The sequence below is a fragment of the Miniopterus natalensis genome, chromosome 1 (genome assembly GCF_054644295.1).
Source record: "Miniopterus natalensis isolate mMinNat1 chromosome 1, mMinNat1.hap1, whole genome shotgun sequence".
Taxonomy (NCBI): domain Eukaryota; kingdom Metazoa; phylum Chordata; class Mammalia; order Chiroptera; family Miniopteridae; genus Miniopterus; species Miniopterus natalensis.
Window position 1 is genome coordinate 33,646,327 of NC_142081.1, and position 26,083 is coordinate 33,672,409.

At 41.6% G+C, this 26,083-nt stretch overlaps 2 pseudogenes; both read left to right on the forward strand.

The window, feature by feature from the left end:
• Positions 1–2,890: 2,890 nt before the first annotated feature.
• Positions 2,891–3,409, forward strand: LOC148094077 (protein S100-A11 pseudogene; annotated as a pseudogene).
• A 20,938-nt stretch (positions 3,410–24,347) lies between these two features.
• Positions 24,348–25,859, forward strand: LOC107525978 (SKA complex subunit 1-like; annotated as a pseudogene).
• The last annotated feature ends 224 nt before the right edge of the window (positions 25,860–26,083 follow it).

The following is a 26,083-nucleotide window of genomic DNA, read 5'->3' on the forward strand; positions in this document are numbered from 1 at the left end:
GTATGATGTTTGTAGGGTTGTTGTTGTTATTAGCAGATTTTTAAAATCACATTGAGAAAGTGAGAATCTCTTTTGGAAAAAAGTTCAAGCATCAGAAAAAGACCAGGGCAAAACACAAAATAAAGTGGAGTCTACAAGAAATCTAGAATATCATGTCTAGTAGGAGTTGGCAGAGACAGTGGCCAATGGCTCTAATTGGTAAATAAGATGGTATTGCTCCCTTCTTTCCCTTCTATATCTGAATAAGAGAGAGCTGGCAAAGCTTTCACCCTGGAATCCCCTTTCTGGTTCAGTCTCTAGTACTGTTAGTGCTGGTGACATCACCTAATGACTCCAGAAAGGGGATGAATGGGATGCATAGAGGAGGCAATTAACAGAGAAGATGGTTGGCTTATCAAGAGGGGTAAGTCTTCATACTAGTAAATAAAATTTCTGAGGAATGCAGGCTTCAGTTTGTCAATAACACCATGCACTTTCAGATGCCACCTCAGGAGCTATTTGGCTAATGCAATGTGTCCTTTATATTTTCTGTATCCTTCTGTATCCTCATTGCTAAGAAGAGCCAAAGAATCTAAGTGTCCTAAGAAATCTTCCTCTGTGATAACGCAGAATGTGGGAAAAATGGCCTGGCACTAGGAGATTTAGAGCAATCTAATATCACGAGGCATTTGGAATAGAGGGGGATCCTGAATTGTGGGCTAGACAACCCTATTAGAGGTATACTTCACACTGCATAATACATTGAATAGAAAAAGTATTACCAATAAAGCTAGCAACATGATTTCAAAAGTTTCATCTCAGGTTTTTTGAGGAAAATATTTTTTCTACATGGTGTTATATTAGTATTATAGTTCTTATGAGAACTTTTTTTATTCAAAGATTTAGGTTTTGGCTTATCCATGGAGAAAAGGAGATCTTTTCCCAGTTTTTGACATCAAGATATATAGTCTCCTAAACTAATTTCCTCTCAAATGTAAATCATTTGAGATCCAGAAAAGGAAAGTTATAGAATCAGGTTTCCTTAAACGTTCAGATTATGTGAAAATTGAGAGAGAATTTAGAGATTAAATGATACACTTATTCAGAAATTATAAACATGGAAGAGTCATCTTTTTCCAAGTTTCAGTATTATTGGTTGCTCAATGTTCACAGGTCTACATTAGAGAGGAAGATTGTTAGCGGGAACATGGATTTCAGAATTAGGCATTCCTAGGATGGGATACCAACTCCATCACTTACTAACTAGATTTTGAACAAGTTATTTTACCTTGATGAATCTCAATTTTCTCACCAGGCTTTGAGGGAAGATGAAAATAGATGATGTTTGTAGAGCATCTGGCACACAACAGGTCTTCTCTTTGTTACCCTCTCCATCATGAGCTCTGTCATCTTTTGAATGCCACCTGTGTGGTAGCATCTAATGGTTCCAATGGAGAATAATTACACGTTGATTAGAAAGGCCATCCTTGAACATAAATCAGTGAAATGGTGCTTTGGGGACTCTTGTGTAACCAGTGTCCACTGAACACTTGCCTTTGACCTTTATTTTTTTCTGCAATTAGAAACTACTGTAAGTCATATTTTCAATGTCTTCCTCCTCTTCCCACTCCCCTCTCCTCCTATACCACCATCTGTGCCCCTAAACTCATATAATACGCTTTCAGAAATATTCGATTTAGTCCCCACAGTCTACCAGTACAGTTGAGGGCTTTTGTTTTGTTTGTTTTTAATGTGTTTTTATGAATTTTAGAGAGAGGAAGGGAGAGGGAGAGAGAGAGAGACATCAATGATGAGAGAGAGTCATTGACCAGCTGCCTCTTGTATGCCTCCTACCAGGGATCGAGCCCTAAACCCAGGCATGTGCCCTGACTGGGAATCGAACCATGATCTCCTGGTTCATAGGTTGATGCTCAACTACTGCCACGTCAGATGGGCCAGTTGATGGTTTTAATCCTTTTTAAAGTTCTGCTTCAACAAGAGGCATGTTCAGAGAATTTAATTCAGTGCATCTTCCAAAGTAAATTCAAAGTTACTTTAAATGTCATACTTAAAATCTTTTAGATGCCCTAGCCAGTTTGGCTCAGTGGTTAGAGCATCAGCTTATGGACTGAAGGGTCCCGGGTTCGATTCTGGGCAAGGGCATGTACCTCAGTTGCAGGCTCGATCCCAGGCCCCAGTTGGGGCCAGTGGGGGAAGCAACCAATCAATGTGTCTCTCTTACAACGATATTCCTCTCTTTCTCTCTCTCTCTTCCCCTCCCCCCCCCTTCGACTCTCTATGAAAAGCAATGGAAAACATATCCTCGAGTGAGAATTAAAAAAAAAAATCTTTTAGGAACAAAGTAAGATATATAAAAATAAATAAATATTGCTCTAAATGGGTCAGGAAAATCAGACAAAGATCATCACTGTTCTAAAGACATCTGCTAGGATTCAAAAGAATGGTGAATGAGTGTGCCCTAAAGAAAAACTCACCTAAGGAATTGCAGGGTACAAAATACTTCTACCACTAAACCACTGAACCATAGGATCCAAGAGTTATGGCAGGATCTTGAGGTCTGTAGCCCAATCTCCTACCCAAATCCTCTAGCATATTAATAAATAATAATAGGGATAATAATGTCAAAGACTTAGTGACATTGTTATATTTAATATGCATTTTATGATATTAACTTATTTAATCCTCATAAAAACCTTGTGAGGTAGGTAGTATTATACCCCCATTTTATAGAAGGAAAATTGAAGACAGAGGCATAGATGACCCTCCAACCTCTGCTTGAACTTTTGCTCCCTCACCGTTCCATCAGGGAAGGGCTATGCCTATAGAAAGTCAGTCCCGGAGCTCACTGCCGCTCCCCTCTCACAGCCTCCGTGCCTCGCTCCGCTCCAACATGGCAATGCACCTCTCAATCTGCACCCCTACAGAGACTGAGAGGTGCACGGAGTCTCTGATGGCTGTTTTCAGAAGTGTGCTGGGAAGGACAGTAACAGCTGCACGCTCTCCAAGACTGAGTTCCTGACCTTCATGAACAGAACTGGCTGCCTTCACAAAGAACCAGAAGGAACCCATATCCTTGACTGCTTGATGAAGAAATTGGATCTCACTGTGATGGGCAGCTAGATTTCCAAGAATTTCTTTTCTTTTTTTAAAATATATCTTTATTGATTTCAGAGAGAGGAAAGGAGAGGGAGAGAGAGAGATAGAAACATCAATGATGAGAGAGTCATTGATTGAGCCCGCAACCCGGGCATGTGCCCTGACCGGGAATCGAACTGCGATAGCCTGGATCCCAGGTCGATACTCAACCGCTGAGCCACGCTCAGCCGGGCTCCAAGAATTTCTTAATCTTATTGGTGACATGGCGGTAGCTTGCTATGACTCCTTTACCTCTTGCCAGCAGCATATCTGAGGAGTCCTTGGCGCTGGCTTCCACACTCACACCCTGTCTTTCCAGCCACCTCCTCACAGACCACACAGACCCTGAGCCCAGCACACCCACCACTCCATGCATGCCCAACCTGCTTCCAGTAGTAATCAAACATTATAGTGGGGTTTATTAAAAAGTTAATCCCAAAGTTTTTTCTCCATAGCCACTCCAACTCATTTTCATTTAATCTGAGCAATTTCTTCTTCCTCAGAGATGACAGGAATTTCCCATCCAAATTCAGCATACACTTTTGGTCTATTGCCCTCCCTGTGTGAAGGGAATGTTTTCCCGAAAGCATCCTTTGGCATCACTCTAAAGGTTATTGCCTGAAGTACAAATTTACCTTTGCCCTTTACTTCCAGGAAGGCCCCAATTACCAGATTGCTTCTTCCTCAGGCCTGGTGCTCCGGGCAGGCAATAATTTAGGTTTCCTTAACAAGCAGGCAGTGCTTCTGTTGTCCAGAGACAGCAGTCGATAAACATGCTGGGCCTCGAACCTCCCCAATCTCCACTTACCTCTGAAGCTAATTACCTTGCTAGCTGTAGAGGCTGCACAGCCATGCTAATGAGCTGCTGGACAATGGCCTCTTTTTGCTCTCTGGAAAAGCCACCATGTGGCAGCAGGGATGGGAGCCTCGGGAAGCTTGGATCAGCTCTTCTCTGTGACTCAGCTCCAGAAATTTTCAAAATACAGCTTAGCCAGGGAGATGGACTTGGATGCAGATTCCTCCTGGTGCTGAACATGTCCATTAATTAGCATTCAGAGAAATAAAGAAAAATAAAGATTTAAAGGTCACTGCATTAGCATTTCACCCCCATGTCTGAATAGCTATTTGTATATACTAATTTTCCACCCATTCCTTCTGTTAATCACCATCTCTAAGGAGAACTTGGCCGAAACACATGAGCAGACATGCTTTCTGGTGGCAATATTCTCCTCTGTAAATAATAATAAAAGAAATCACTGTTTATGTGATCAACTTTAACATTTCCATGTAAAAGAGAGTCACAGAGGGGGTTATACTTTTAGCTCCCACTGAAAAGAACCCAGATGAATTTTTTTTTTTCTCTCTATAAAATAGGATTAGAGTCAGAGTCAGTCCCTCCCCCAATTTTTTTCTTTCCCCCAGCAAAATCTGGCTATTTATGGTTTCCCTTTCTAGAAGGATCTTATCTTTTCTTTTCTTTCCTTTTTTAACAAAAGAACCATTAGTGACAGACTCTTTTCCTGTGTGAGCTGAAGAAAAGCCATCACAGTCTTTCACTTGCAAAGAACACAATAAGTTATTTAGATATTAAGCCATCAGAGTCCATGAAAAGGTTCTGGCTTCATGAAGCAGTTTGGAACTCAAGAAGCTTCTGGTCACCACACCTGAACCTCTGCCCCACCATCTGCAATGACCTGAGAGCTCTTATCTCAAAAGAGCTCCTTTTCTGGGACTATTCAGCAACATTTCAGTTCTTCCTGCCATGCCTAGCTCTTCTAGAAACAACGGACAATGGCCCTAGATGAGAGGAGACGCATTCCACAGCAGAACCCCCAAGTTCCCATAAGCTCAGAGAAGTGAAAACAGCTGTAGTTTCCTTCAGGAGGTCTTCAAAGGGACTCCCATCACTTCTTTATCCCTTGCCCTTCAGGGGAATCATTTTACACCTTCTTGTGAAAACATATTCTCAGAGAAAATCTATCCCAGGTGCTTTGCAGGGAGCCCTGTTCGAATCTGAGCGCTTAGGAAGATGTAGCACCAATCACTGTGGCCAGTGAGAGCGGCCTTGGGGTTTGGTGGCCAGCAAAGCACATTGGTTTTCACTGCATATTCACACTGTATTCTTCAGTAGAACACCCCACATACACCAGGTACAGGGTGTTCCTAAAGCTGATGGAAGAAGAGCTAATGTCCTGACAATTCATCTCTGAGATCATTTTTTTTCCAGCAAGCAGCCCAGAGTCATTCCCAACTAGCAGCTGTAAAGGTCATATGGGAAATTTGTTGCTACCTTTGAATAATTTCTTATGCACAAGAGAAGAATATATTGGAAAAGGGAAAGGAACTGATGCTTTTTCACAAGTGCCAACCTAACAGGCATAAGCCCTTCCCACGCACAGTGGCAGCACCTCCTCCTTCCCTCCCCCACTCACACGTCAGTGTCACCCATTTAATGCCAAGGTTTATTGCTATCCAGGTCGTAAGAGCATTATCGATTCACCAGCTTTCATAAGGCAGAGTGATACCCCATGAACTCTGTTATTATAAATATAATAAGCAAGAAACTGACCTCTCTTGTTAGACAATTCCAAGTTTTATTGATCCCATCACTTCTATCTAATGATACACATACAAGAACAATAAGTCTTAAGAAAAAGGTTGAAAGCAGAAATTGAATGCATGTTTTCCAGTATTCATAAGCTGGTCAGGCCCTCTCCTCTGAGGAAGGTGTGAACAAAACATTGCCTTTTAGCTGTGCAGCAGGTGTAGCCTCTGAGAGTCACACTGCCTCTTTTGCAGTTAAAAATAAAGGAGTTTGGGATCCAACAGAGAGGGGATGACTTCATTGCTATGCACGTGAGGTTTCAAGAACTTCGAAAAAGGAGCTGCACAATTTGGTCAGTGGCTGTTAAGAGCAGAAAGAACATATGCTGTCCCCTGGCTCCAGCCCAGCCCAATTCCCTGATATCTGTAGACTAACAGGCAATAGGGCCCTCACTAGGAAGAGAAAAGACAGAACCAGCATGGACACTTAAGCTTATCAGAATATAGTCAACCCAACAGCAGAAGAAAGTGGATGTGGCTGTGGCTAAATTTCCCTGGTCAAAAAGAAAAGCTTACTCTAAGACGTGCATGCAGGGCAGGCTGGCACCTAACTGAACCACACCTACAAATACATAGGAGGACAGGTTAACAATATGTTTGAGCAGAAGAATTAGGAGGGACAACGTGATGCCTGTGGTCCTCGGTTGGCACTCTAAGCTTTGCCTGGCAGAAGGATCCATCCCCAGAACCACGCAGTGGGTCCTCTGAGTCCTACATGGCCCGACCTTCCCCACACCCAACCTGCCTATGGACAGAGCTGAGGTCGTAGTAATGGTGATGCTTCGCATGTCATCAGCTCTTTTCTACAACCCTGCAAAGAGCCCCCGAGCACTTTGGGGAGTCCCCGGAATGTCTGCTGTGTGCTCAGGAACACGGTCCCTCCTGCTGGCTCTGCACATGCTCTGCTCAGTGCTGGGCCCCCTGGAGCCCGCGGCTGCCCCTCGCTGCACAAGCAGCAGAACCAGACCCTCCCTGAGGCCTCGGCGGTTTGGTGGTTTCCAGCAAGTGAGGCAGGATTCTCCCCTCCCATTTCAGAAACACTTGCTAAAGCCACACTTTCTGACATCCCAAATATTTACAGTTTTAGCAGAACAGCTCTTCAGAATCCAGCAACATACAAAGAAATACCCTGTCCTTCCAGTCACTCTACTCCTCTGGTGACTACAGCACTGTTACTGGGTCACTTCAACATGTCCAGCTCCCCTTTACCTTGGATAAGTTCTCCCCAAGGGGGCTCCTTGGTTCCCATGCACAGAAGCTTCTGCCATGTCATCCTGCAGGTAGCCTGTCATGCCCAAACAAATCGGCCTGGAGCAGGGCTCCCCCTCATCTTCACACGGGAGAGCTACCCCACGTGCTCCTAGAGGGTGTCATCTAGAGGCAGAAGCTCCAGGCACGGAGACCACACACACCGTGGGGTCACCTCTCTCATATTCACCTTCATAGGACCAGCCACATCTGTCATCATCAGAAAGGTGCTGATGGAACAGTGTATTTCTGATTCTAGAGAGACAGTGCCCAGTTTTGATTCAGAAATTTAAAAACTCTCCTAAACAAAAAGATGGTCAAACCAGGGTTTGGTTGGTGGAATGCTAGGGAGCAATTTCCACCTTTTCTGTGAGATATTTCAGGTCCTTTATTGCCCCTCAGGCTCAGCTGCTCACAGGGGCCAGGCAGAAACCTTTACTGAACAAAACCAAGTTCTATTTTATTCCCCTGTGGAAGAAGGAAAGGAGTGAGGGAGAGACACAGAAAGGGTTTTTGTTTATTTGACCCCATCTCAAGTCCTAAATGAAACCCACCATTCTCATGTCCACTAAACAGAAGACCAGCATTTCCACGGGAACAGATCTTCACATCCTGCTTAACGCTGGGAGCCTGAGTGCACTGCTCCAGAAGACTTGAAAAGACACCAGCTGAAGATGTGTCTGTAGTTCTCATACTTTGAGTTGATGGCTAACATAGAAAACAGATGTTTTCTATTTACCAAGGACTCTAGGTTTCAAAAGTACCCCTTAGCATTTATTTGACCCACACAGGCTAGTAGATAGCAGGAATTTGTTCTTCCTGGTTTAGAGGCAAGATACATGGACCCATTTACTTACGCTCTCACTCACTCACTCTTTCCCTCACCCACCCAACCGTCCACCCACCCATCCATCCAGGCAGCCAGCCAGCCATCCTTTATTCCTCCCGTCTCAAGCCTAAATTACTTTCATCTTTTCACCTGTGCATTACAAAGAAGTGCCACAAGCCGAAATAGGTAGAAGCTTATCACCTTCTCCTTAGCCCATCCTTTATCATCTGTACCAGTCAGGATTCAACTAGACAAATAGAACCACCAGGAGATAACATATTAAGTGGTTTAATGGAAGGGACTGCTTATGCGATTGTAGGGACTGGCTAGGCAAGTCCCAAATCCATAGGGCAGGCCATCAGGAAGGCGGGAACTCTCAGGTGCTGGCTGAAGCTGCTGTCCACAGGTAGAATTTCTCTTCTTCAAGGAAGTGTCAGCTCGGCTCCCTTAGCCTTTCCACCCATTGAATCAAGCAGACCTGATTATCTAGGATAATGCCACTCATTTAAAGTTAACTGATTACAGACTTTAATCACCGCTACAAAATATCTTCACACCATCACCTAGATTAGGGTTTGATTGAGTCACTAAGGACTATAGTCGAGTCAAGTTCACACATAAAACTGACCATCACACGGGCCATAAAACAACACTTCAAACCCACTAGTCTTAATTTCCTCAAGCCATTCACTGTACTCTCTACTCCACTTCAGCCATTCAGAATTACAATTACACGTTGGAACACATCATTATTGGCAATTGTTCAAAATGACGATCTGTAAATGTGAAATGCCTCTAGCCATATTTAACATTTCCCCCTCCCTCACTCCAGCTAAGAGTGTTCTTCATGTCCATCCTGTCCCAACCCTGGGCCCTGGCACATGGCCCCTCGTCCACCAACGTGGCCTGGATCACACTCCCCCTGGTCAACCACGCTCAGGTGTCCTGTCTCTGACACTTCCTCCTGACTTAGCTGACTTTGTTGACCTTACAATCCCCACTGCTGGGAAACTCCACACTGTTCTCATGTTCTCTCAATATCTTCCTCCCTCCCTCTCAATAGTCATTGATGAGGTTAATGACTAATGCCATAATAAATTTATGTTCTCTACACTAAGCCAGACTCTCACTGCTGCATAGGTTTTTATTTGCTTCCAACTGTCATTCCTGAAAAATGTTAAACCTTTCCCACTCTCCTAAAGCTTCCCAGCTTCCCTTCTCTGCAGGTGACCTAAGTCCTCATGGACTGAAGCTGCATGACATGAACTTCCCCCCTCTCCCTCCACTTCTGAATGCCCTGTTTTCTCTCCAGCCCTGTACTCCTTCCCTCCTGGTGCAGAGGTGGTTCTTTCATTATCTTTTCTAAGGCGAATTCCTCTATTTGTATTAACCATCCTAAGCCTCCCAACTCTTCTTCAATCATGTCTCTTATTCTATCAGCCTGCTCTCTTATATCCTTCAAATTCTTTCTCTCTTCATTGCTTTTCTCCCCAACATTAAAAACATATGTAGCATTCTTTTGTTCTAAAATGAAAGTTAACAGAACAAAATAACAAAATTCCTCTCTATATTCCCACTTCTTCCTGAAGTTATATCATTTCAGCAGTTGCCTTCCTTTCCCTTCCAATGTCCTCAAAGAACCCACTCTGCCCACTTTCATCCACGTCTGGCTCCTGCCTCCTCACCAAAAAAATCACTGTCTTGGAGATTGGTGCCTTATCAGTCACCAAACTCAATGGCCTTTTGACAGCATCTGGTAGTTAAACAACATCCCTCAGTTTCTAAGACCTGGGGATTTCTAGGTTCTCTTCTGCCTGTCCTGACCACTCTCTGTCTGTCTCATCCTAACAGTGATCCTCGTTTGTTGCACATTTACAGATTACATGCCCCTATGTCTTTCCAGCTGGGTATTCATACCCTGAAGCTTCACCATGATGCAGTAGAAGGATGTGAAGACGCAGGATAATGGTGCACGGAACTGGGGAAAATACATTTCAAAATAATAATGGGGACACTTGATGGAGAATGCAAAACTGACTGTGATGTTTGACATGAAACCACAAGCCTTCCAAGAAATAGCCACACCCTCCCGACCCCAGACATCTGCCATTCACTGTCCTCTGCCACCCGGTGAGCTTTTGTAGAGAAACTTCAGAATCACTGAGCACATGATCTCATTTGACCATTGTGGCAAACCTATTACAGGGATGATATAATTCTCACATCGTTTCACAGACAAGAAAGCTGAGAGTGGGGTAGGTTCCTTGATTAACTTGTGGTTTCAGTTATCTAGTGCAGCATACAAACCGCCCCAAACGTAGTGGTTTGAAGCAACAATCAATTTATTATTTTAAATGATTGTGTGGGTGGACTGAGCCTCAGCTGGACAGTCCTTTTTGTGGACCCATTTGGGATTTCTCATAAAGCTGCATCAGATGGTGACCGGGGCTGGAATATCTTAGAGGGCTCGCTCACATGTCTGGCACCTGGCTGGGGGCCGCTAAAGGCTGGGCTCATCTGGGATGCTGAGATGGCTGGGTTTCTCTCTCCCCATGCAGCCTCGGGGTCCCTCCCTCTTTATACGGGCTCTGCGGCAGGATAACTGGATTTCTTACATGGTGCCTCAGAGCTCCCCAAAGAGCAACAGCCTTGTTAGGCTTAAGCCCAGAACTGGCGCAGTCGCACCTCTGCCATATTCTGTTTTAGAGCGAGCCACAGGCCCAGACCACGGCGGCGGGGAGGAAGCAGAGCTCTTTGGGGGACGCCAGTGTAACCAGCCACTGCACTTGTCTGAGTGAGGAGGCTGGGAAGGGGCCCAGTTCTTTAACTCTAAGTCTGGTGAACTATATTCTTGTCCCACTGCCCCTCTTTGTTATCTTTACCCCTCACGGAAGCTCTGTCCTCCGCCTCTTCTCACAACTCTTCTCTGGGAGCTTCACCCCACGCCGGGAACTCAGCAGCTCGCTTCCGAGGGGATGCGTGTCCTGCCTCCTCTATGAGCTCTCCCTTCTCTATGAGAAGCTCGCCCAGCGCTTCAGATTAAATAAGCCCAAGATGGGATCCGTGCCCTTCCCTTCTCTGCTTGCTGACCTCCTGTGCTCTCCACTTTTGATCCTGGGATTGGCTCTTCCCAGTGAGCCAGGACTGAAGGCTCGGAATGACCCTCGGCACCGCCCTCTCCCACAGCCCGCTCGTAACCTCTCCATCTCCTCTCTTCCTCACCTTCCAGTCACGCCTTTCTCATTGTTCCCACTCCGTTCCAACGTTCCATAAACCTTTCCCCAGACTGTTTTAAAAATTACAATTTTTAGCATATAAATGGTTTAAAACTAGAGGGGGAAATGAGTCATAACCCAGAAACCTCACTGCCCTCACACAATTACAGTAGTCTCCCATTATCCACGGTTTCACTTTCCGTGGTTTCAATTACATGCAGTCAACTGTGCTCTAAAAATATGAAATTGAAAATTCCAGAAAAAAACAATTCATAAGTTTTAAATTTTATGCCATTCTGAGTAGCATGATGAATCTGGTGCCGTCCCACTCCATCCCCCCGGAATGTGAGTCATTCCTTTGTCCGGTACATCCACACTGTATATGTTACCCACCCACTAACACCTAGTACCGTCTCATTCATCAGATTGACTGTCACGTTATCACAGTGCTTGTGTTCAAGTAACCCTTATTTTTACTAAGTGATGGCCCCAAAGAGCAAGAGAGGGGATGATGGCAATTTGGATATGCCGAAGAGAAGCTGTAAATGCTCCTTTTAAGTAAAAAGATGAAAGTTCTTGACTTAATAAGTAAAAAAAATCATATGCTGAGATTGTTACGATCTATGGTAAGAACAAATCTTCTGTGAAATTGTAAAGAAGGAAAAAGAAATTCATTCTGGTTTGTGGAGAAAGAGAAAGGCCATATTCACATAACTTACAATATATTGTTATAATTATTCCATTTACTATTAGCTGTTGTTATTAATCTTTTACTGTGCCTAATTTCTAAGTTGAACTTTGTTATGGGTCTATATGCACAGGAAAAAACAGCATATATAGGGTTTGGTACTATCTGTGGTTCAGGCATCCACAGGGGGCTTGGGACATATCCTCTGAGAATAAGGGGGACAACTGTACAACAATTTGGTTTATCTTTCAAATGCATTTTCAGAGAATTATTATTATATTATACATATTGTTGACTGCTTTCTTCATTCATAATATATTTCAAATTTTCTACACAGTCTTCATAGCCATCATATTTTAATGACTGTACAATTTTCCATCCCATGAATGTATCCTAATTTACTTCATTAGAAGTTACTTAGTGATGGATGAGCAACTTCATTTATATTTGAGATTATTGCCTAAATATCCAAAATTAGTATTACTAGGTTTAATGATATGGATACTTGTATAACTCTTGATACATATTGTCAATTACTTTTCAAATCAGCTGAGCCATTTTATATATAACATAAATATGCAGTTTTCCTATTCCTCAATTCAAACTAAATATTATCATTAAAGTTTTGGTAATTTAATTAGCAAAAAGTGATATCATTATTTCTGTTTGCACTTCCTTGAATAGTACTGAGACCAGCCTTTTTGTTAAACTTATAATTTTTTTCCTTTAGAAATTATAAGTCTATGTCTTTTGTCTATTACTCTTTAATATCTGCTACATTTCTTTTTTTTTCTTATCAATTTTATGGTACTTTCTATAATATAACGTTTTGTTATATTTACTATAAACACTTCTTGACTTGTTTTGGGTACTCTACAGTCTATTTCTTCTTCAATCATTTATATACCTTTTAATAAGAACTTTTTAAAAAGCAACATCCTACAATGTGACTGTCTCCTCTTAAAAACAAACAAACAAAAACCCAACAACAAAAGAAAAAGCTTAGTAGTTCCTTACTGTTTAATACAGCAGTTCCCATTTCTTTGTCACTCAGGACATTCACGAGAGATGGTAGTCACATGACTGATACATCATCATTGCATATTCAGAATTATGTACAACTTTTGCACATTTGCTATAACTTCACCCCTTTTCCTCTTTTCTTCTGAGATTGTCTATTTTTTTATTTGTTGCAAGTACATTTTCTTTTACCTGATTGAGCATAGTTACAATAACTGCCTTAAAGTTCTTTTCAGACAGTTCCAAAGTCTATGTTTTCTTGGAGTTGGCATCTGTTAATCATTCTTTCCTTTAGGAATGGGCCATATTTACCTGGCTCTTCAAATGTCAGGTAATTTTGTATTGAGTCTTTGACATGTTAATTCTATGATGTAGAATTAACATTCTGTTATATTCTTCCTGGATGTGCATTTTCCCCCTTAGTTGGTTAGACTCAAAATGCAAAATGCACACTTCCCTGTCCTGATGGTGTCTCTGCATGTGTGGTTCCACAGTTTGCCAGAGTCTTGAACCAAGTTTATACACAGACTTTGACACTCTCTTCTCTGGTTGGTTCTTTTATTTCTAGTGTTCCCACATTACTTTCCAGTGGTCCAAGTCTCCTTCCCCTAAATCATTTTGCCAGAGAGGCACAGATTTTCTACTGAAGTTCGAACTCCTCCTACCCACACCATGATTGTCCTTAGGGCAAAACTGATGCTGGTCATTGGCATTCACTCCTTTCATGTTTTAAACCACTGCCTGATTTTCTACACTCTCCAGAGCCCTCAAAGAGCCTTTTGTTATTGTTCAGACTTTAGAGTTATTATCTGTGAGAGAGTCAGGCTGTTAGATTAGAAGTTTACTCTACCATATTAGAAAAAGAACTCTTTCAGAATACGAACTTGTTAAGTGCAATTGAAGGTTCATAAAAATAGACATGGTGTTTGTTTAAAGTGAGAACAGAGGCATTTTAATTTGGAGAATCACTGTTTCACTCAAAATGTTTTGTTGAATTGTGGTTGCAAAAGTAGAAGTTATAAGTGCACTAGCATTTCTCTATATCAATTGTCTATACACACACTTTAAATGAACATATCCAGCTTCTGTAATTCCTTGTTCTTTTTTTCTGATTATATCCATTGAAATATAACATGTATCTGTGAAATAAACATAAATATACATATTTTTATGTATTTTAAAAATATTTTTCTATGAAAATATTGACATAAACCAGTCCCTTGTAGCTTACCATCTACATTACAAGGGCTCTGTCCCTTATGACTGACTGCCATCAAGTCAATTTCATAAATATTCTCACATAGATTTTCAGTAATTCTTGTTTCTCTTCTCCAGAAGAAGCAAACTCTGACTAAATTGGTTTATTCTGCCTCCCATAAATATTTTGTGTCCACCTCACAACTACCTCATGATATTGTTGATATAGTATCTAGGTATTGCTGTTGTTTGTTTTGGGGGCTTGTTTTGTTTTGTTGTTTTATAACTCCTACACTAAAAAGTATTTTGTAAGTTCCATGAAAAATGGTGTATTCCAGTGGGAAGCAGGGAACCAGTGCTCATTAATAGATTTCTCCATACATTTCCAAAAGTAGATGGAACTTGCCTGCGCTGGTTTCATCAAAGTCAATGAATCTTAATGCCTGGTAAGGGTGGGAGAATCCAGTTTCTTCTTGAATAAACATCGTAAGAACATTGGCAATGTGTCCTTCTGATATGAACATAAAAACTGTGATAAGAACATAAGAACTTTGATAAGAGCCTGAGAACTTCATCAAAATCACTAGTTTTCTCCATCTCATACAGTGGCCACCATTTAGTAAAAGGAACCTTGCAGCAGGTCCCAAGAGAGTCATATTGTCTACCTTCAGACTTAAAGTCCATTTTTATGGGCCATTCTGACTGGCGAGTTTTCCATATAGAGAATTACGTACACCGTTTACAGGTGAGCAATACTCACCTCACTGAGACTGCTTTAGTCAACGCTCAGCAACCAAAAGCACCATAGATACTTATAATACTCGTATTTGTGACCAAATGTCCAGTGGATGCCTCTCTCAAGGGTAAATGTGTACATATGTTCAGTGCCATATTCTCAGCTTAGCTTCTATTCACAAAACCAATCAACTTGCTGACCTGTATCCACATTGCACTGGATCTTACCTCTGACCCTTTGCTTGGTGGTCCTCACAGCCCCTTTCTTCCATTTTTACCATCACATCAATCACACACTTCAGCACACATCTGACAACTGGCCCCTTCAATCAGCTTCCTCAGCAGCTTCCTGTGGATCTCATTATTTCAGAAGGTAGATTACTAGGTCAGTGTTGGATTATTTTGTGCTTGTTTTTATTTTGCTTGCTAGTTTTTACTCCCTTCCCTAGCTGAACAAGATTACTGTGCAAATGACTACCATGATTCCCACAATCTCTCGGGTGGGCCTAAAATTTATTTAATACCCTAGATTGGAACATTTTTTAAAATATTTTTTAAAATTCTTTTTTATTATATAGCTAATACTGTTGCATTGTAGAAAAATTATAAAATATAGAAAACAATAAAATTCCCCATAATTCTACCTGCAAGCAATAGTAGCTGTTAGTTAGCATGTTGGTATATATCCTTTCAGAGATTATTTTATATAACTATATTGATGGATATAGAGATGGATATGGATATAGGCCTAAAATAAACATAGACACAAATATATTATAAAACTGTAAAGCTTGCTTTCTAGAAAACTTTGAAAAATCTGACCAGATTGTAAGTAGTTACAAAGATAATAGCACAGAGAAAATTTAACTTAGATACTTCACATAGTAGACACAGGTCAAGAAATCTTGGGTGGGTCACCAGTAATTGCATTAAAAGTCCCAAGCACTTAAAAGTCAATGTGGAGGTTTTGTGTGTTTTTTATGATAAACATTCAAGACCATTTTTGAGCATGAAACAGATGCTTACTTACAGTTACTTGGTTTTAAAATAATATTCAACTTACTAAATTTGTAAAGTCAAAAACATTTTTTCCTAGGTCTTTGAGTTCAGCTTATAAATCTTGTTATCCTCTTTGTAAATCTGATCAGAACAATGCCTTTCACTTTTTCTTTGATTAATGGTTGAAGAGCCCAAATTATACAAATTAAGCTGCTATGGTCAGACAGTCAGACAAAAGGAAGAAAGGAATTCAAGGCAAATTTCATAGGAAGGAAGGCAGACTCCAATCAAGTGGTCAAGGAAATTCCTTGAAATCTGGGTTAGAGAATAGAAAGCATGTGTTTAAATCAGGTGATAAAAGTTGAAAGAGGACATCAGAGGACTAGTTAGGATTATAGCTTGAACCCATGGAATCCTGGCTGTGAAACCAATGCCACTGAAGGGGCGTGGACTCAGAGTGCCCTGTTTACACATTAAATATGAATAGGGTTCAACATGTCCACTGTGGCTTGAATAAAATCATACTGGACACATGTAACCTGCAAATCTCTAAATTTATGCAAATTGACAACTGCATTGGTAACCTCAGCCTGACTGAGATAAAAGAAAATGCTCCAGGGAGGTTCCGAATTAAATTAGAGGTGATAAGGCAAAGCAAACCTATTGTTTGGTTTGGAAATAATCTCTGTGCTGTAACTTAACATGTAATGTTTAAAAGGTTTCTGGCATGTTAGACTTGTGATTTTAAGTTTAGACATAAAAAAATTTAACTAAATTTGTAAATAAAATTTACGAAAATTTGGTTAATTAGATTTGCTCGAGCTACTCAAATACTTGGAAGTTTCCTGCTTGGTAATGTAGACATTCAGAGATCTCACAAATAAAGTCAAATAGAGTAAATGTACTAGTGAGCTTAAAATATTTAAAGTAATTTAATTAGTTGAGCTTGTATATGGGACCAATTGTGTAAGGCAGCTTAATTTGTATAATTTGGGCTCTTCAACCATTAATCAAAGAACGAGTGAAAGACACAGTTCTTATCAGATTTACAAAGAGGATAACAAGATTTGTAAGCTGAACTCAAAGACCTAGGAAAAAGTGTTTTGGACTTTACAAATTTAATAAGTTGAATATTATTTTAAAACCAAGTAACTCTAAGTAGTCTGTTTCACACTCAAAAGTGGTCTTGAATGTTTACCAAATAAAACCCCCAAAAAACAAAAACAAACCCTCCACATTGACTTGGGACTCTTGATGCAATTACTGGTGACCCACTCAAGATTTCTTGACATGTGTCTACTGTTGAGTTCTCCCTGAATTTGTGCTTCTTATATTTGGGTCAAGAACGATGTGGGTTAAAGAGCTTAGAGACTGGCTATAAATACCTTTCAAGTTATGGTAACCAATTCAGTCTTTGGCTGAACTGAAGTCAGGATATGAAATGAGCTCTCTAGGAACTCACTCATTTCTCTACTTTTGTCATTTCCCTCCTTATCTTGGTAAAAATGACAGCCCTGTCATGTCTGAATGAAGTAGAAATGGAACTTTTCAATAATCAGTCAGGTTGGTGAGGTGAGCTAGATATAGGGGCATCAGGCTGGACTGGTTCAGGGCCCAGAGAAACCCACAGAGCTGAGAGATACAGAGACTAGGGCCCAATGAGGGGAAGAGTTAGTGTCCCATTGACTGCTGAGACAGGATTTAAATATGCCACCCCATGGCATGGAACACTGGGAGTGAAGGGGGAACCTGGATGAAGAAGTGGGGCCTGGGCAGGCAGGGAGGACCCCCCACCAGATACCTAGGAGCAAGCCAACTGACCTCCACACTCAGTGAGTTTCTGAGAGCAATACAGAAAGGCTGGGGGAGGTAGTTGCGAGCCAGTTACTATACAGCACTGAAGACTATTTTCAGAATCCACTGGCTCATGGAGTGGAAGGTCCTAATGTTATGTCAGGTCATCTCTGAGATAGGGCCAGAGTGAATCAGGACCAAGGTTGAAGGCAGGCTTCTTTTCCATGTTCCACCAATCAATCTTTTTTCTTTTTAATCCTCACCCGAGGATATGTTTATTGATTTTAGAGAAAGGAAGGGAGAGAGAAACATCGATGTGAGAGAGAAACATCCATCGGCAACCAATCAATGCATCTCTCTCACATTCATGTTTCTCTCTCTCTCTTTCTCCCTCTTCCTTCCACTCTCTCTGAAAAATTAATGGAAAAAAATATCCCCAAGTGAGGATTAACAAAAAAAAGTGAACTATGGCAATAACAACACAGGTGAAGGTGCATAGCAAAGGCGACTTGTTCTTTATCGGTGGGAATACAAATTGGTCCAACTTCCTTTTAGAGACTTGGCAATATAATAGCCATTTAAGTATGCAGGCTCATCAGTACAGCAATTCCACTTCTAGGACTGTATCCTATAGACATACTCGGCAGATGTACACATATATGGGTACATATGGATTATTTTTTGCAACATCATTTTTAACAACAAAAAGAAAATATGAAACTATTAAAATAACCATTAGTAGAGAGCTTATCAAATATATTATGACCTATACTCAGTATGAAACACAACAAAGCTTTTAACAGGAGATATTTCTCTATGTTTGGGCATGAAAGGGTATGCAGTAAGCAAAAGAGAAATTTGGACAGACTGCTTGGTATAATTCCATTTGTGTGTAAAATGCTCAAAACTATGTATCTACATAATCCATATTGACAGCTGGAGCCGAAGTTATTGGCATTGCCATAAGAAAACTAAACATCCAATTTTAATAGTTTCTCCCTCAGGAGCAGGTGTGCAGCAGGAACTTTAACTTTCTACTCTTCAGTGTTCTTTGAAATATTTTCTTTCTTTTTTTTTTTGTTTTTTTTTGTTTTTTTTGTTAAGAGGGAGGGAGCAGGGGTGGGGGAGGGAGAGAGAAACATCAATGTGAGAGACTCATCAACCAAGGCCAGGGATAGAACCTGCAACCCAGGTACATGCCCTTGACTGGTAATCATACACACAAACCTTTGGTCTGAGGGCTGATGCTCTAACCACTTCGCAACACCAGTCAAGGCCTTTGAAATATTTTCAACAAGAAAACAGTAAATGGGGTGTGAAAAACACAAGAGAATGACAGAATCCAGATTTGTGGCCAGGTCGGGCTGGCACCACTGTCCAAATGTTCTGCTCTATGCTGAAAGCCCAAGCACACCACTGTTTCTAAAACGACCTGTCCAGCTACCACTCCACCTACCGACACCGTAGGGGTCCTCCCAGCTGCCACCACTCCTGTGGCAGGAAGAGGCTTCAGCCAAAAGCTTCTGTCATTGCTTCATCCCCTCAGTATGATCACCTGCTATTTAGAACCCCTGAGATGGAGCATGCACTTGCTCTTTGAGATCCTGGACACTTGTGACCAGGAATTTCCCCATTTTTTAATTAATCAGAAATAAAGACTCCTATTAGAAAGCTAAAAGATTCCTGTTAAGCAAACCTCAGAGCAGGCATGTGCTAGAAAAAACCTCTCAGACTCCAGCATCTGGTTAAATATGTCATTTCTTCCTGCAGCTTAAATTCCCAGTCTTGCTGCTGTAGTCAGGGTGAGAAGGGCCTGGGTCCTTTCCCACCTCTTTGAGGGCCGTGAAAACCCTTCCAGGATGATATTGGGTGTGCTTCCAGCTAGAAGTCTTCTAGGCTTGCTGGTCTCCTGACTGCCTGGAGTGTGGTCTCTGAAACTTTCCTCTGAAGCGTCCTTGGCTAAGGGAGGGAAGGAGCCATTGCAGAAAGGGCCTCTGGCTTTCCTGACCTGAGTTTTCACCTCTCTCAAGTTAGTACTTTCACCTGGGCAGCCAGATCCTCTTTTCTTAGTGCTGATAACAAGTCCACTCACAGGACCCTGCCCCTCTAGCCTCGACCTCCTCTCGTCCATGTTGCTGATCAATAAGAGAGGCTTTTCTACTTGACCTTATAGTTCTGTTTGAAGTCTTTTTTCTGTTTAGGAAATACCTGCTCTTAACACTTCTCATTTAACTTTAAAAGATATATATTTTTTGTTCATAGCAGCACAGTTTACAATAGCTAGGATCTGGAAACAGCCCAAGTGCCCATCAGCAGATGAGTGGATAAAAAAGCTGTGGAACATTTGCACACATGGAATACTACCCAGCTGTAAAGAAGAATCTCATACCCTTTGGGACAGTGTGGATGGACCTAGAGAATATTATGCTAAGTGAAATAAGCCAGGCAGCAAAAGACAAACATCACATGATCTCACTTATATGTGGAATCTAAAGAACTTAATAAACTGATGAACAGAATAGATTCAATGACATGGAAGCATAGATGAGACTGACGAATGTCAGAGGGATGGAGGAGGGCTGGTGGGTGGAGGGGGAGAGAGTAACTAAAAAATTTATATGCATATATGCACAACCCAAGGACATGGACAGTGGTGGGGAGAGGGACTGGGAAGGGGGATGGGACGGGTGGGACGGGTCATTGGGGAGAAAAAGGGACATCTGTAATATTTCAAACAAAAATAAAATTTTAAAAAAGATATATATATCTTTTAATCCTCACCTGAGGATATGTTTATATTGATTTTAGAGAGAAGAGAGAGAGAGAGAGAGAAACATCAATGTGAGAGAGAAACATCAACCAGTTGCTTCCTGTACATGTCCCAACCGGGGATCGAACCTGCAACCTAGGTATGTGACCCGACTGTGAATCAAACCTGCAACCTTCTGGTGCAAGGGATGATGCTCCAACCAACTGAGCCACCTGGCTGGGAAACATATATATATATATATATATATGTGTGTGTGTGTGTGTGTGTATACATATGTATGTGTGTGTGTGTATGTGTATATATATACACATATATATATATTTACTATAATCAGACTAACAGGAACAGATATATTTCTCTGCTTCTTACCTCCATCCACTTTTGTGGGAACTCCATCTCTTTCTACTTCACCCCAAATGGTCTCCATCATTCTCCTGGGAGGGCCAGATCTCCCTCACAACCCTCACAATCCACAGTGCAGATACCACAGCAAGTAAGCGTTCACTCAGCCACGGAGGACGCAGAACCTTGACCGTGGTCGGGCTGGGGTGGGGCCTTCAGAACACTGACCTTCAGCGCCTGAAGCTCTGCTTAGTCAGGACCCACCCAGCTCCAGCCCTCACCATCCAGCTATTATAAAAACACAACTGTTTATTTTAAATCTTTGTCTCCTAAGCCTTTCAACAGGATTCTGTGAGGAGTCCCCAAGGGCAGTGCGTCTGAGATTTGAAGTACATATTCAATCTTAGGATTTCAGGGTCTTTTTCAATTTTGGGTTTTATGCTTACCTCTTCAAGCAAGTGTTAGCAATAGCATTCTTAGCAACTGTCCGTTTAAAAACCGGTGTCTCTTCTTTTCACAGGAAGAAAATCAAATGGATGGCTCCGGATTTGATTCCCTGCAGCTCACAAGAGACACAATTCGTTGCAGATGGTTTTCTAACTCAGAATAGCTTGGAGAGTGAAGAAAATTTGCGAGTGTGTGTCTCCAAAACAGCTCTGATTGATATGATAATTGTGCTTGCCCCAATCTCCTTCCACTGCCCCAGGCGCTGGGACCCAGGTGCGCTTGGCAGGTCGGATAAGGCTCCCAGCTTTGCAGGCAGTGGAGGACCAAGCAACGAGAGCAAAAGTGTTCTGGAAGATTTCTGGAGACAAGCCTCTACCTTGGTCTGGTCTTTTGACATTTCTCTGATGTTCTGGTCATGTCCTACAGAAGTTTGCTCATTGCACTTTGTCCCATCCCAAATTCCACCTGTTAAGTGCTTAAGCTACCCGAATGGCTCTGTTTGGAGGTATCCATTGGTTACAAAAGAAGAGTAAAGAAAAGTAAATAACCCATAATACTGCAACCTACCGTCTCCTCCCCATACTCTGATGTCCCCCTGACCCTTCTCTTTCTTGGTTTCCAAAACACCTGTTTTCTGATATACCATAAAATGTCTTTATTTATCCTATTTATTATCATTTATCTCTTCTTGAGGAATGTAAATGTCAAAGTGGCAGGAAATTTTGTTTTGCTTACCGACATATCCCATGTGTTTGTAAGAGGTCTGACACATAGTAGGCACTCAAAAATTATTTATTGAATCAGATTGAAGTTAAAACTGGAACAGGGTTCAGAGTTCCCTTCCCTGATCTCTAAAGCCCGTGATTGTCAAAGCTTTTCTTGCTTATTTGAGCCAGCTTGTTGGTACTTTCCTTGGAGGTGGCCATCCTCCCTCCTGCCAACTGCTGGGACACTGATCCATTGTTTGTATACAGCTCCTTCTAGGCATGAAGACAGTCTTCTACCCAGGGGCCTACAGCCAAGCTTGAGCAGCTCAGCTCAGATTTGGAACCTTAGGCTTGGCAGCTGGCACCTGGCAGCCAGACATGGTAAGCTGTCCCCAGCTCTTTTCAACTAGTTCCAAGCATCCTGGGTATGCCATGCAGCCACTCCGAACTTTCCCGAGCACGTGCTTCTTCACGTGACATGACTTGGAAGGTAGTGAACAAGTCCTGTTGTTCTGCTCGTTATCAACTGCTTTTTATTAGAGCAAACATCCAGCCATGCCCACGTGTTTGGCCCAGCCCTGCCTAGAGAAGCGGGCACAAAAGCTGGGCCAGTGGCCAGCAGGGCCAGAAGTGGACCCCAGGTTCGGGCTCTCTGCCAGATAGAAGGAAAGAGGACCGCAGATTATCACACAAAACATAGAACTGAAAACCAGATGGGTGAGGGGACTTGCCCAACATCATATGGCAGGATGGTGGCAAACTGGGACATAGCTCCTATTCCTTCACTGCCTGGCCCTGTGGCTGTTAAGTGTCTACTCCTACACTTACGCAGCGGCAAGGCCACCACGCCTGCCCTGCATGAGTATGGCTCGGGCACGAAGGGTCTTTGAGGCCTTTCTTGCATAGAATTCTTCACACAGCTCAACTGGTTCTCTACTGGAAGACAACTGACTTCAATGGCACCTGACAGTTCCTTGCATGTAATAGGCACTCAGTAGACAACATTCTACTAAAGAAATCACTAAATGAATATGTGAACTTGTTTTACTGCCTTAGCTCTATAGATGTGAGACAAAGTTTCTTTCCATGCGCATTGCAGTTTAAGCACCAACCTAACAAGATAATCGCCTGGCTGACCAGTCCTCACTTCTGAGAGTAAATCTTCACAGGGGATATTTTAGGTGATGTGGTGCCCTAGTGCAAAAGCAGGGAGCAGAAAGCACAACGCAGGCCTGGCTGCTGAGCACTGGATCTGTGGAATAGATGCTCCAGATCGGAACTCCCAGGGGGGCCAAGAAGGAAAGAGGAACAAAGGGGCAGGTGTAAGATAGAAGAGAGGAAGTACCTCTGCCCTGTGTCATTCAATATCAGAGCTGGGCAGTGATATTCGATTCCCCACTAGCTGTGCTAATGTGTCAGCAAACACAAATAAGTTGGTTGGAAGCAAGTCACATGTCCTGCCACACTCAAGGGAAGGGGAGTACCCAAGGGTGTGAATGCCAGGAAGTGGGGATCATGAGGGTTGCCTTAGACTCTATCCACCACACCAATATTTCAGAGATGGCAGGAGAGATGACACATTTTTTTGCTTTCTTGGTCCAGGCAGTTAGGTTGCTTGTGATGGGAAGAAGTATTGAATGGTGGAACCAGACAGGTTAAAAGCATCTGAAGGTCATGTTAAGCCATTCCTTAAAAGAATATGTCTCTAAGGACTTGTGTTTCGTTACAAAGAAGTATTCTAATCAAATTTTAAGGATTCCAACTAAAACATATTAGGGAAGACTGCCATAGTCAGCCTTACGGCAGACAAATTGTCTAGTACAGAAAATCTAAAAAAGCAGGCAAAGATCTCTCTTTTTTTTTTTTTTTTTATGAGAAAACATAAATCTAAGAGGCAAGAGAGTAATGAAGCACTTGTCTATGGCATCTATTAGTGCCCAGCAACCTGAAAAGTAGATTTTAGTGGAAGAAAGGGAAGAGGCTGGGGCCCCAGCACAAGGGGAGGTTGGGTTAGAGCCTAACCCTCTACCCACTAAAGCCAGGACATCGAAAAGATTAGACCCTCAGAGACAAACTAGGGTAGAGTTGGGGGACAATCTTTCATAAGGGGATGATTAAAGTTATTACTTGTTTTGGCCTTGACTGTTAGTAAAGAAGAAAATATGAAAAAAAGTCTTCTCTGAGAATTCCCAACCACCATGAGCATCCCTCATCAAGATTTGGAGCAACAATCTGCGCTAGCACTTTTGAAAAAATCTCAAACTGAAAATTTAGATTCACATTATCTTGGAATATAGCATGGAATGAAACAAACAGGATTCAGAGGAATATATATAGTAAGATTTCAGCTATATAAAATTAAACAACTAAATAATACAGTTTAAGGGATGCATACAAATAAGGTAAAAACTAAATAAAAGCAAAAGGTAATGAATTCAAAATTCAGCCAAGTGGATACTTCTTCATGGTAGAGAGGAGAGATGCAATTAAGGAGGTGTATACAGAGGGCTCCAGATGTACAAGCAATGCTTTATTGTGGGTGATTATCCAGGGTAATTTTATTATAAATCTTTACATTGTGCTCTTTGCTCCCGGACCTGTGCGAGAGGCTGAAAGGATGGCCTCCTCAGATCTGGCACAAATATGCTCTCATATTAATGAAACAATTGTCAATATTTAAAATCCTTTGTCATTAAGGAACTGTGGTCAAGAACCTACCTTGAAGACTGTATGTAATAAAATAAGAAATGAGATCACGGTAGTAAATGAATTTCTAAATAAATTGAAATTAGAAATTCAGCATCAAGTACAAACTACCATTTCACTCAAGGACTCAGTGAATCTTTGAAGGTTGTAAGATGTGAAACATCTCAAAGAAAACGTTCCTCCCCATTTGCCTCAAGTATAGTAACCTCAAACTTTGTTAGTGTATCAATTCTTGGCCCTGAAGAACCTGTCAAAGTTGAAGAATCTGCAACCACAAGGAAGCCCCCTCAAGAACAAAGAAATATTAAAGAAGTGCCATTTATAACTTCTGATGAGTTCAATGGCATTCTTACATACATGAAATCCCACTTAATCTACTGTCAAATTAATGATATTATTAAACAAATCAACAAGGCAGTAGTTAGTAAATATAAGACAGAGAGATGCAAATTAAAACCATAATGAGATCTCATTTCACACCTGTCCGAATGGCTCCATCAATAAATCAGCAAATAACAAGTGTCGGCAAGGATGTGGAGAAAAGCGAACCCTCATGCACTGTTGGTGGGAGTGCAGACTAGGGCAGCCGCTGTGGAAAACAGTATGGCGGTTCCTCAAAAAATTAAATATGAAACTGTCTTTTGACCCAGCAATCCCACTTCTGGGAATATACCCTAAGAATCTCAAAACACCAGTCAGAAAGAATATATGCACCCCTGTGTTTGTAGCACCATTATTTACAATAGCCAAGATATGGAAACAGCCCAAGTGCCCATCAGTAGGAGAGTAGATAAAAAAGCTGTGGTACATTTACACAATGGAATACTATGCAGCCGTAAAAAAGAAAGGATCTCTTGCCCTTTGCAACATCACGGACGCATCTGGAGAGTATTACATTGAGTGAAATAAGCCAGTCAGAGAAAGACAAATATCACATGATCTCACTAATATGTGGAATCTAATGAACAAAATTAACTGACAAACAAAATAGAACCAGAGGCATAGATACATGATCAGACTTATAGCTGTCAGAGGGGAGAGGTTTGGGGGGGGTGGATGAAAGAAGGTGAAGGGACTAGCCAAAAAATATATATGAATAGCCCACAGACACAGACAACGGTGTGGTAATGGCCAGAGGGAAGGAAGTGGGGCTGGGTGGAGGTGGGTAAAGGGGAAGAGGGGAAATGGGGGGTACCTGTAATAATGTCAACAATAAAAAAAGTAGCTCCTACATCAACCAAAAAAGTCTGCTGTGAGTTCTGTGGCCAGAAATCTCTATCACAGATTTACTGATGAAGAAACAAAGGATACCAAAGGTCATTATTTTATAGTGGAAGCTGACAGAAAGGAGTTCACAGCTCTGAAAGTTGATAAGAGGTTTCATGTGATACTGAATATCTTACAATACTGCTGGAGGCTGTAAGAGGGAGGGGAGGATTCACCTCATATGCTTAACCTGAGGTCCTTGTGAGCTTCTGAACCAGCCAACAGTCAAATACAGAGGCTATTCCTATAGTTTCCTTATATGTAATTTCTCATATATAATTTCTTTAGCTTTTTATCTTTTCTTGTTTCTTGTAAAAAATTAAACTTCCTTAAAATAAAGCATATATATATTAAAACAAATAAGTATTTAAATTGTACATA